This window comes from Bradysia coprophila (assembly GCF_014529535.1).
Source record: "Bradysia coprophila strain Holo2 chromosome X unlocalized genomic scaffold, BU_Bcop_v1 contig_20, whole genome shotgun sequence".
Taxonomy (NCBI): domain Eukaryota; kingdom Metazoa; phylum Arthropoda; class Insecta; order Diptera; family Sciaridae; genus Bradysia; species Bradysia coprophila.
The window spans coordinates 5,673,379-5,686,916 of NW_023503307.1; the positions used below are offsets into that span (position 1 = coordinate 5,673,379).

At 34.9% G+C, this 13,538-nt stretch overlaps 1 long non-coding RNA gene across 1 annotated transcript; it reads right to left on the bottom strand.

Moving 5' to 3' along the window:
- Positions 1 to 933: 933 nt before the first annotated feature.
- On the bottom strand, positions 934 to 13,195 carry LOC119068963. The gene is made up of 3 exons (XR_005086255.1): positions 13,074 to 13,195; positions 991 to 999; positions 934 to 943 (listed from the first exon to the last, which is right to left on the bottom strand). It is a non-coding gene; the product is annotated as an uncharacterized LOC119068963 (long non-coding RNA).
- Between the last annotated feature and the right edge of the window lie 343 nt (positions 13,196 to 13,538).

The following is a 13,538-nucleotide window of genomic DNA, read 5'->3' on the forward strand; positions in this document are numbered from 1 at the left end:
GTTACTTATTTGAAAAATTGTAAATAACTAAAAATATCTTCTAAAATAAAAGTAGAGCAAGTTGGGAAGATTGTTGGTTTGTAACTTATATTAAACCAAAGAAAATTCGTTCAGTCAAAAAATTAGAATTGTTCGATAATTTGTAAAGTATATATATTGCAAAATGCAACAAAAGAAACTGATTATCCATTGAATAAGCTTTGGAGACTGTTGGTCACATGTACAAACTTTAAAACTAGGGATTGATCATCCCTTTTACCAACTGTATCATTGCGGATTGTTGATCCCTTTGACAAACTGTGACATTACAAAGTTCTGCTTCCTATCAAAAACGGTAACATTACAGATTGTCGTTCACTTTTACAAACTGTAAAATTACAGATTGTCGCTCTCTTTTACAAATTGTAATATTAGAGACTGTCGCTCCACTTTATAAACTGTAACACATAGTGTTGATCCCTTTTACAAACTGTGACATAACAGAGCGTTGCTCCCTATAACAAACGGTAGCATTACAGAGTGTATATCCCTTTAACCAACTGTAAAATTAAAGACTGTTACTACCTTTTACAAACTGTGACATTACAGACTGTCGCTTCCTTTTACAAACTGTAACATTACAGAGTGCAGATACCTTTTACAAACTTTGACAAAACAGAGTGTTGCTCCTATTTACAAACTGTAACATTGCAGACTGTTGATCCCTTTTACAAACTGTGAACTGAACTGAACGAACTTTATTATTCTACAAAATACAAATAAGTCTATAATAATAACATTTCGACTATAGCAAGAGTTTAGCCTAAGAACGGCTTTTCAACTTAATTTAGTGTTAGCGTGTTAGTTATTTACATGGCGATGGGCGAGCGAGAAGGCGAAAGGAAAACTTAACAAAAACCTTTACTGATACTTGACTTAACTTAAAACTAAGACTATATACAAACTGTGACATTGCAGACTATTTCTCCCTTTTACAAACTGTGACATTACAGATTTTTGCTGCCTAATACAAACTGCGATTGTACAGACTTTTGCGCCCCTTTACAAAACTTTAATCACAAATTCTAAAAACAGTCAATATTAATGCTATTCGCAGACTACAATCGCTAAACCGAACTGGTGTGCATACGTTATTTTGCACCAGCTGGTCACATACAATTTCAAATGGGACCAGCTGGTGCAAAATAACGTATGCATACCAGTTCGGTTTAGCGATTGTAATTGTTTATTTATTTATTTATAGATCAAATAAACAGGATTTCTCCCAATAACATATTTAATCTTAAATAAAACAATAGAATAGAATAGACAAAATCAAAAATCTAATCATCATCAATTAACTAATACGAGCTAAAAAGGTCTAGAATTCGAACTTATTCTTGACCCGCGATTTGAATGAATGAAACGAATCAGTAAATAAATTTAACTCAGGAAAAAACGTGTCATATGATTCCGCTGCATACGGTGTATCGGTTCATTATCCTCAATGTTGGATGAAACAGTTGGTAGGTAAAATACTCGTTGATGTTGTAGGCGACTCGGTCTGACTTGGTTGTGATACGATAGTGAATTACTTAAAGATGTATCAATGATGTTGTGCATAATTTTGTACAAAGTGATTTCATCGTTCTCCAACCGCCTTGATTCCAGCGAGTGCATTTTCATGAATTTTAGTCGATCACAGTATTATTCTGGTTTAGCCAGTCCGAATTTGAAATAATACATCCTAGTGAACTTACGTTGCACCCTTTCGATGATTTTATTGTACTTTTCGTAGAAAGGACTCCAAACTGTAGAACAGTATTCCAACCGACTACGAACAAGTGAATTATACAACACGACCATACTTTCAGGATTTTTGAAAAACTTTCCGCAACGAAAAATAAAGCCCAACATCTGATATGCTTTATGGTAGGTAGCATCAATATGCGTTTTGAACGAAAGTTTGTCATCAATCCACACACCAAGGTCACGCTTCAAATTGACTCTATTCAATATCGTATCACCAATCTTATATTGATATTCAAGCTTTTTCCTGTCAGTTTTATGGGTGAAAGTCATTATGGCACATTTTTTTACGTTTAAATCAAGTCGATTTTCTTTACACCATTCCTGAAGTTGGTTAATTTCCAGCTGAAACATGTAGCAATCACCACCAGTGACAATCTTGCGGATTAATTTCAAGTCATCAGCAAAGCCAAATCCTGTAGACAACATCGACAGCAAATCATTAATGAATATAGTAAACAAGAACGGACCAAGAATTGATCCTTGCGGAATTCCTGACGTCGGGGTGATTCTCTTAGAACTCGTTCCTCCGATACGGACACATTGAGATCGATTCGACAAATACGACTTATACCATTGCACCATCGGCTTACTGAAACCAAAATTATCCAATTTTTTTAACAATAAACCGTGCGACACACGATCAAATGCTTTTGCAAAGTCTCAATAGAGCGCATCTACTTAGCCATCGACTCGGATACAGAGTTCACAAATTCCATCAAATTCGACAGAGTTGATCGCTTACTGAAAAAACCATGCTGTGAAGGGTGAATCAAATGCTTAAACTCATCGAATAGTCGATTAAAAATCAATCTCTCGAAAATTTTCGATACTGAGCAAATAATAGATACAGCCCTATAGTTCGTAACGTCTTGCTTGTCACCCTCTTTAAAGATTGGTGAGACAAAACTAGTTTTCCATGCATCGGGGAAACATCGCTCTTTTAAAGACTTATTGAACAAAATGCACAGAGGCTTCGATAAAGCATCAGCTAACTTCATGTAAAAAATCATCGGAATTCGTAAACAATCATTCCGATTGCTGCTCATCTTGTTCCGAAATATCATTCCCGTCATCAGGCTCGACTACTTCATCATGATAAACGGTAGTAAAAAAATTAGCAAATAGATCGCAAATTGTAGACTGATCATTACCGACTTGGTCACCATACTTCATACTCATGGAAATCGAATTAGTCTTTCGTAACGATTTGGTGAAAGCAAAAAAACATTTCGTATTCGACTTGATCTTCATTTCACAATCATTTATATAGTTAGAGAAGCAAATCTTTATTTCTTTTTTCACCTGTTTTCTCAACATAGCAAACTTACGACGGTTAACTTCGTTATCACACCTATTCAGCTTAGTTTTCGCCTTTGCCTTCTTTTTTATCAGTTTTATAAGACTATGCGTGAAATAGACTGGATAATCACCAACTGCGCTCTTAACTTTCGGAATACCTTCGATAAACGATTCTAAAATTTCGTAAAAACGATTTACTGCACTATTGATGTCCAGACCATCCAACTCGATCTCCCACTCAACGTCTAAAAGCTGCAGATTGATACTCTCATAATCCGCCTTGTAAAAGTTGGATTTCGCTGGCCTTCTCTCTCGTAAATACTTTAAGGGTTCAACATTAATATCAATACTCAACGCCGGGTGGTGACCGTCTTCATACACGAGTGGGTTCGGACAACGCTCTATTCTAACCTTATTTTGATCAATATCCGACAACACGAGATCAAGAGTCCTACCTAAATCATTACGAGTTAAATTCAACTGCTTCAAATCACACAAAGATTGAACATTAAACAATTCGTACGGTATGCGTTTGTCTACAACGTTCTGATCATTTACTACCGCCTTGTACACGCTAGATTCGATATACCACTTACCACTGTTCCCTAGATTGTAATCCCCCATTAGAACAAACGTGTCATTCGAGTTGGAATTAGTAATGATATCACTGATTTTGTTGAAATGAACTAAATACGACTCTAAATTACTATCATTTTCTACGTATCTAACATTCAAGTTCGTCTTCGAGCCACTTTCATGGATGATTGAAATCCAGACATCTTCTTTGCTTAGCTCCCACTGTCTCATTCTACTAGACGACAATTCACTCTTAACGGCGACTAGACAACCACCACCTCTAGAAAAACCAGTAATGTCTTTGCTTCTATCGTTCCTATACACTACATAACGGTTATCAAAAAATTCGTGGTCGTAGAAATCATTATTCAACCAAGTCTCGGATAGCAAAATAACGTCGTATGAATTCGCCATCAGTTCTGTCAGAAAATCCTTAGTTTTCGTTCTTAGGCCCAGTACATTTTGGTAGTAAATCTTCAACACTGATGACATCTTCTAAAAATGCTATCAACAAATTCAGAAGTAAATTAATGGAAGCAATGACAATCAAGATAGTCCCAAAATAGCGAGTGTAATTTGATCGGTTTTTCGTTTGGTTTTTCGGTTTTTACTCACCTTTTACTTGGACTTTAATGGAAAATCAAGAATCAATACTAAATGAATGCATAAAAATTATTCGGTCTTGAGTTTGGACTTACGTTTTGCACTCACCTTTAAGTATATTTTTGATAGATTGATCTTACAGTTTGGTTTTTTGTTAAAAGACGATTTCAGGTTTGAAATCGCATTTGATAAATCTGATTCAGATATGCATCTACACACATACATCAGGTACAAAGTACCCACAATCAATTCAATTCTCTCCACCTATAGAAGTAAACATCATACGACGGAGAAAGTCGTGAAATTTAAAATTGTGGATGAATTACCTAAACATCAGGTGTAAATGATTGTTCAAATGTGCTATTCCAGTGTGTTGAGGTTATGTTGTCCACAGATTTTTGTTATCGAGAGTTCTCGGTGAACTAATTTGCCTGATTAACTGGACTTTAATAATCTGACATGACGTGAATGATCATTAACACATTAAATACAATTTCAATGCTCAATACGCAGCACAAAATAGATTAATTTACATTTTTCAGTAGAATAAATGCGCTTGAACTTTTGATTACTCAACTGTCACTCAAATGATTTTGCGCTGCGCATTAATATTGACTATTTTAAGTTGACTGCGAATAGTATCAATATTGACTATTGGCAGTCAACTGCAAATAGTATCAATATTGACTATTGACAGTTGACTGCGAATAGCATCAATATTGACTATTGGCAGTTGACTGCGAATAGCATGTGCCAAAAAAAAAAATCAATATCAATCAAATGTTCTATCGATAAATATCGCCTGATAAGCTTTGACTGATAATTCGATTATCAGTCGACATTTATCGATTATCGATATAACATTCGATCGATATTGTATCGATTATTTGGAAATTTGATCATCTATTGGTAGGTAGCTCTCAAAGTATCACTTTTGGCGTTGAATTTGTTAAGAATTTTAAAATGATATCGCTTATTCAAGGTTCCCTCAGTCCCTCAACCAAAACTTTCCGATCCCTTGATCCGATTTTGACACCCTTTCCTTCATTCGCTGAACCATTTGAATCTGGAGTCTGATCCTCCAGTCTTTCTTAGTTTTTAGGCACTGCATCGAGAGATGAAGGATGTCGCTTATAATTTTTGTAGGAAAAGACTGTTGTATCGTTTAACACATACTTTGGGTGTTGGTTCGTCCCTTAAAAACTTCGATTTTGGAAGCAATTTTATGAAAACTTTAAAACTATTTTCAAACTGATTTAATGCATATCGTGGTAACGCATAATACCAGCGAGGATGTTGTCAAGCATGACTTGCATAAACCTGATTTTTCGTTTTATAAAACCAAATACAGTACAGAAACGGTACCCACTATACCCACATTTTCCCTGCCACTATAATATTATGCATGCATTTTTCGCTACTACAATATAAGAATTATGCTAAAAATGTAACAAGGAAAAAGAAAAACCGTTTAAGCGACAAAGAAAAATCAATCTCTCAAACAAAAAAACCTCGCGGAATACCACGATGCCACCGCTTTTTGGCGTCGTTTAGGTTGATATTATCCGCCATAAGGTATTGGAAGCTAAACATATAAAGTACGTTATTTCTCAAGCCATTTATTTTTATATGTTTGAATTCTCCAAAGACATCATCTTGATGCACGATATCGCTTCATTTAATGTAATACGAAAAAAAAACGAAAAAAGAAATCCTAGCATCACTTTCTCGGTAAGATTTTACGCGGATTTTGTTGTTGTTGTTGTTGGTATTGTTTTCTTGTTTATATCTCTACTATCTGTATCAGAAGCGTTTTATGGTAAAGTCTATATTACATTGGATTTAACATTTTTTATATCAATGCATGTGATTTGAAATTGATGATTACGTTGGCGGAGTTATTTTGGTTTTTATTATACATTGTGTCTCGTATCCTTTTTTTCGGTGATGATTTTTTTTACGACAAAAGAATTCTGGTTGGGAAAAGCTGATGTGGATTACAATATATTTATATGCACAATGCTGAGGGAGATATCGGGAAGCAAAAATTGAAAGAATCGTCGGTGTGACAAGAGCCATAAATATTCTTGACTGGCAGCACTTGACGATTGATTTATAGATCATGTTAGACACAACTATTTTACGATAGATTGTTTAGATTTTTACCGCTTCGATGAGGATCAATTCAATGCAGCGGTACAAAAATGGTTAACCTTTAAAAACAGTTAATCGTTTCGCCTGCAGCAACAAAATAAGCTAAGACCACAGTTAATGTGATATTAAAATGTAGTAAAATGAATAATTGAACAAACGAAGTAAATGATGTTTGGGTAAACATTTGGAGATGTAAGCAATAGCAGCAACAGATTCAATGATTATATAAATGCAATACACCGGTCCGTTTGCCATTTCTAAAACATCAAGGAGTCTATTAGAATTATGGAATTTATTCAAGCTGTGCCACTTTACAGCATTGATCTTAGGAGCGTATTTTCAGGATAAAATCATTAAGCTTAGTGACATATTTCTGGCCAAGACGTTCTTCAAATCGATTTTTTACCATGAAGCCATGATGGCTCATTTTTGGCCAAATGGAGAAAAATGTAGATCTGGTTGTGTTCCAGTATATGTCACTAAGTTTTATGATTGTTTGGTTTTTTACCTTTCTCGTTGACCTTAAAAATGGCTGGCTTGTCAAAAAAATAATTATTAAATCTGTTACTTCAGTTGTTTAAAGTATATCACAAAATCTTTTACTTCATTCGCTTTAATATACATTTCACTATATGAGACTGCATTATACGAATGACATCTCTCATTTTTGGCATTGATGTCGATAACAGATGTAGCCGTTCCTGAAAGTTTAACAACTCTTCATCCAAACTCTTCGTCGGCGTAGCGCCCTCACTAAACGTTTTGACTGTGTTAGATTGGTACATTGGATTACAAATTCAGTCTTTCTTTGCGCATTTAAAATAAAAATAAAATTGCATTAACAGATTAAAAATTTAATTCGCGGTCAGAAACTCTATACATGGATCCATTATGTTATCAGCGTCGTCAGAGTATTCCGGCTATTAGATTTCATGTTAGCGCTCAGACGGCGAGATCTTACTGCCTTCTAAAAAGTCAAAAGGGTGCACGTTAAAGCTTAACTATTTTTCAAGGCCTCAAGATTGAGCAATATAACATGAAATCGGGCCAGCCCAAGCCTGTAATTTTTTAGTTTAAATACCTATATTGGCGCCTCTTTCAATTAAATCTTGCTTCTCTCTAGACTTAATCTTGGCTTCCTGCCTCGCTGTTCCCTATGCGCTTTTTGGTAGCCAGTCCGGATAAGATATATTATCGGTATATTTCCTAGTCTACAACCCCAAAATTATATAATGAATAGTAACGAAGCTACCAGCAGTTACTTCAATTGGTAAACCTTAGATGCCAGACTGTCCTTAGAAGTTCTCGACGTTACTCTTATTTCGTGAATGATTTAATCATAATCATAGTGTTCACCGAATGCCTTCAGGTGGCGCATAATTGTTTCAAATTATGTTCACATCGCAGGTGTACCTGATGATGAAACGAAACTATTTCCAAATTGAAAACATTTAAACTTACAATTTCCATTGGGTGCACTCGAATGACAACATATGTATAGTTTAAACATTTCAGTTTTGCAGTTTTGTCCCTATAATTATCTCTTTATCGAACGACTGCATAATTCTCTTCATTCGTTTAAACGTGTTCTTCCAACTGAATACCGATCGCACGTTTCGTTGTGGGTATTTATTAATTGCGTAACTTACACCATGACCGTTCATTATGAACAAACAACGAAACAATTGAATGTGGAATGCGTGCCAGATAACTGACAAGACAAAAAAAGGCAAACCATCAACTACCGGATATTGTAGGTGTGCGGCATAATACCACATGACAAACGTTTCCTGGTAACTTCAAACAAGTATTGCATGTAATATTCGTTTCGTATTGTGAATGAATGTTTGCATGGAATTACAAATGAGTATAATAATTGGGTGTCATTTTCATTTTAACCAAATAATAATTTGCACACAATTTGCAACAGTGATACACACCATGCAGTTGAAACTCTTTCTTTTACCAGATGTGTAAATAAATAAATTGACGAAAAATCGTGGATTTTATTAATCGGAGTTTACATTTTCCACTAAAGAAGCAGTGGACTACTTGGATAAGATTGAACCATTTATGTCAGCTATTCATAGAGACGAGCAAAATAAGAAATCCTGCAAAACAATCGAGGTGATGGGAATCTTGTAACTTTGTTAAAAATAGGAACTAATTGCATTATACTTACCGCCTGTGACAGGTTAACCTGATATCTGGAAAATTTGTAGGTAGACCCAAAGATTGGAGAATCGATTCGGGAATTTTAGGAAATTTTTAGGAAAGTATTTAAATATAACTACTTATAGGGACTGTCATTATGTAGTCGAGAGCAGCGAGAAAAATAAGCGATGAGTTCAGGCAAGTGTTCTCATTAAGAAGTAGAAAATCCAATGAATGCATGGCAGTACACTTTTTGTCTCTAAAACTTTATATTAGTTATACAATCACTGTGCAACGGTGATCCTAATATGAGCAACGTTACACAAGTATAGCTATCCCTCTCACACTGCGGGTTACAACATATTCACTACTTGCTCAAACCCCTCAGCCACGTTACATTTTGTCGATTGGTGTAGGTACCCACAAACGGAATGCAAAATGATTCGGCTGTAACAAATTGCATTACATTGCCGTGAAAAATGAACGTGAAAAACGTGAACAAAATATCTTCAACGCTGGTAAAAACGTATACGCTAATTTTCCTTGTGTTTCCGGTGTTTCTTGCACCCTTCCACGAGAAAATGTTGTATGGAAAACAGTAATCCTTCTGATACACCGTTTTCTCACAGGACTAGTATGACATCCTATATATCCATTTAAATTTGCCACTTTGACGTGATAGGTAAAGCAAGAGACTAAGCCACTAAACATTTGGACATAGGTGCATATCATTTTTTATGTGTCGATGCAAAGATAAACCCAAGCTCTCTCTCCGAGCTGATGCATAATGTTAGTCTTACCACACAGAGACATATAAAAGTTATTATCCTTCCCTAGAGTTCAGTTCTAAGAAAATATTTTTCGTTTTTATTAGCAGTTTTGGAAACATTATCTATAAACCCTTTACTTCCACAGTAGCGCTTTCATTTTACCAATCATGAATGAATATTCTAAAATGACCTGATTTGCAGAAATATTTATAATTAACCTTGTGGCGTGGTTGCACCACCAGCAGTGTGTTATTGTTGTTGTAAATTTTATCGCATCGTAATTATTTAATTTACACATTGCTTTAAGTGAGACATAATGCAACAGCAACACGTTATGCATGCTAATAATTTGAGGAATTCGAATGTGCAATATTTCGCACAAACTATATAGAGTATGCCGTACACAAATAATTTTTGTTGCGTTATTATTAACCAATTATTTTGCATCGACATATCATGGCCGAAACATATAGCAACACATAACGGAATTTAAGGAATCTGATGAACCATTTTCATTAACTATTAAATTGAAGTGATCACCATGAAATTAGGGGGATAGCCACGTTAGCCTTTCGAGCAATAAGAATCAAAATAGTGAGTTTGAAACGATAACCAAAGGTTATATTCACAGATTTTATGGTGTTTAGAAGTTAGAGCAACAAATACGTGCAGGCCTGTACTGTCCATATATGGCGGACTTGGGGAATCACAAATACACCGTTTGTAATTCAAATAGAATCTATTATATTGGCACCTTTAGAAGTCACATCTTCGTACTGTTTTCCTTTCGGTAGCCAGTTTGGCCCTGAATGCTTTGAAAAGCAGAAATTCAGATCAAAGATCCTTTTCTTCCTACTCGCTGGTCTTACTTCTCCTATCTGCAAAGATTTTCATTTATCACATCTTCCGTCTGTTTTCAAGTCCCTTTTGGTAGCTAATTTGGTCCTGAATGCTTTGAAAATCAGAAATTCAGATCAAAGATCCTTTTCTTCCTACTCTCTGGCCTTACTTCTCCTACCGGCGAAAGTTTTCAATTATAAGACCATTTCCATCTGAATATGGAAGATCTACTCAGAGTCGGAAGTGGTCCGGTAAGATTCGACATCCTAACCCATACTCATTTTTCCCTCCGTAAAAATTGATGGCCTGACTTTGTCGATAATTTTCCTAAACTTTTAAACTGTATGTCTCATTGTCGGGAATTTCGTCTCGAAACAAAATCACTTGTTCAATCATCCCTGTCTGTAATCGTGTGAAAATTCCAAACTAGCCTGCACAGAATCATAATGACCCGGTACGTACGCGGTGAACATAAAACCAAAATTTTTAGTTAAAAATATCAATATCGATCGATTGAGACTTAATGACCGTTCAATCGAGAAAATGTAATCCAAAAAAAAATTCTTCCACATATATCTTCGATCATCTTCCAACATCTTCAAATGAATATGCCGAATTCAATTCGTGTGATATCTCAATTTCGTTAGGGAAAACCGACCGATTTCCATAGAATTTCTATTACGGTCTGTTGTTTTATTACAATTTATGTTAATAATTTTTCAAATAATAACTTGAAACGGCGCCCTATTATTACCACACACCAAACAGAAAAACACATAAATTGAAATAACCGGAACCGTGTCAATAAATAAGATATCAAGCGAGAGAGAGAAACGGAGAAAGAAAAAAACAACGTTTAACCGCTGCAATACATTCGACAAACATTAATACCTAAATCAACTAATTATTGAGTTGCCCTTCGAAAAAAATCACTCATTAAAAGTGAATTGAAAACCGAAGAAGTTTTATAGAAAAACAGAGAGAAAAAAACTAAAACAAAAAAAGTTCCGACATATTTTTCAATTTAAATTTTACTGTGGCCGAATTAGGGTTAATTGTGGCCATAAATAATAAATTAATGTTTATACAATTTTTGTTTAATAAATTTTATGCCTCCTTGTATATGCCAAACGTAGTTTTTGAAGGCATCCACTAAGAATGTTATTCATTTTTCGATGTATTCAACGTGTAAAAGGTAAAATATATTCATTCAACCCTTAAATGTATAAAAATTGGGTTTATAACTCGTGAAATATAATAATTGATCTTATGGTCGTGCTCGTCTTTCTGTCTCGTTGTTGAACACCAGCAAAAACATTTTCATTGTCTTTTCGATATATCCTTTTTTTAATGAAACATAAACTCTAAGACAACTTTGTATGTGGAGAGACCGTGTTTTCACATATGCTTTCAAATGGCAGATGGTTGAATAATTGTTTTATATTTTAGATAAATTTCTCATGAACTGTTAATAGCATGGAATATCTTTATACCTGCGACGACTGTGCTAAATATGCATATGTAAACGAGAAACTAAAACTTTATATTTGAATAAATGCAATCCCCGTTTAACGCTATATTGTCGCGTAAAAGGAGGAATAGAAAAAGGGATATATAGATAGAGACACATCAAGAGATCAACCCTTTTTTCGCCCGACTTATATATCCGAAAAGGCAAAACTTTCAAACCCCCATCTAATAAATATAAACAACTCAATTTTCACTGTTCCTTTGAGTACATTTTTCATTCAGAAAACCCCATCGTTAATTAAAGAAAGCCATAATATAATTTCCGTATCGCTAAGCGTTAACTGTGTTATCACGGCATTTGTTAATTGTTTAATTATGTTAAACAGGCAAAGGAGTCTTGCATAAGAAATTATTGTTCGCGATGGCATATCTTTTTCGGTGGAAATTAAAGAGATATAAAATACGCACCATAAAATGGTTGTATTTTAAGTCAAATATTTTTGGATGCCAAGGCAAAATAAGTTATAATTTTAAATGTTTTCGCTGTTTTCGGGACGGAAAATATGATTCTCGTGGGAGCCATTTCATGGAGTATTTAAGCACTTCCTAATGAATTTTAGCATTTTCATTCCGTTAAACTTGTTTAATTGTCTTCAATGTGTGAGATTTTATTATTGTTCGTCGTCGTTCAGTAGAAGACGAGCGAACTGAAAGAAGAAAGTGAAAAAAAACACACATTGCGCTGTACATAGAATTTGAATAACAGTATAGGGGTGAAAATCTCCGTATATTATTTGTAATGAAAACAATGCCTAAATGGAGTGTGCACATTGCACATTCGAAATGAAAATGTTTTGAAAAAAAAAAACAGCGATACCGGAATTAAAAATTCAAAGATTTTATGACTCATGTTTCAGGAAGTAATGGGTTGATGTTTTGTATGTTTTATGTTCCTTCATGTTTTTGTTTCTGTGATGTGTACAACAAAAAAACAAAAGAAACAAAGCACAAAGCATCGTAGAGCCTGTGGAGGTGTACTAAGCAATTATTATGCAGCATTGTACATCAGAGAACATTGTCAAATGTTAAAGATATTTCTTGTCATTCACCGATTTCTATGCTGCTTGCTCTCTGGTTAATGTGTCGGAACATGCTGCGGAACTCATCCAATTGTCTAGTCTATTCGATCCACATACTCGGTGAGATATCTGCAAAAATTATTTTCGAGCAGAAATTTAAGTCTCTGTCAGCTATCTGATTACAGTACTCCTTTAAACCAAAGATGATGGATTTTGTAGATTTTAATTTAACGGTAAGGCTGTTATAGCCAATTGACCCACTCAACGATTTATTTACTCATATTTCTTCATGTCATTGTAAATGTCGATGTTAGCCTCAGCTTTCCGAGTCGGGTACGATTTATTTAACAGTATTTTACATTATTTATAACTAAAATAATTCTGCCAAGTTCGTGGAAGGTGGAATTGTACCAAGAATCGATGCAACATTTCCACGCTGAATTGAGAGTGCTAATCTCTGGAACATAAAACTCTTATCTCTTTTCTCATGAGTAACTTCAGCGATCTTGCTTCGAATTGCTTTTATTAGTTTAATTGCTTCGTTGCCTTAGCTTTAGATTTGGCAGGCTGGGATGGTCTTTGTATAGGATGCGTCTCAAATGTATGGACAAAATTAGAAGCAGGAAATTGTTAGACCTTACATTCTCAGATTGCCCTCACAGACGAAAAAATAAGTTCTTCATTCTATGTCAGTCGATTTGGGGTGGCCGGAAGTTTGTCGAAGCGTAGAATTGTGATTTTTCAGACTAGCCACTCTCCAAGCCACGCACGTAAACGAACATATCGACAGAGGGCTCAAAAT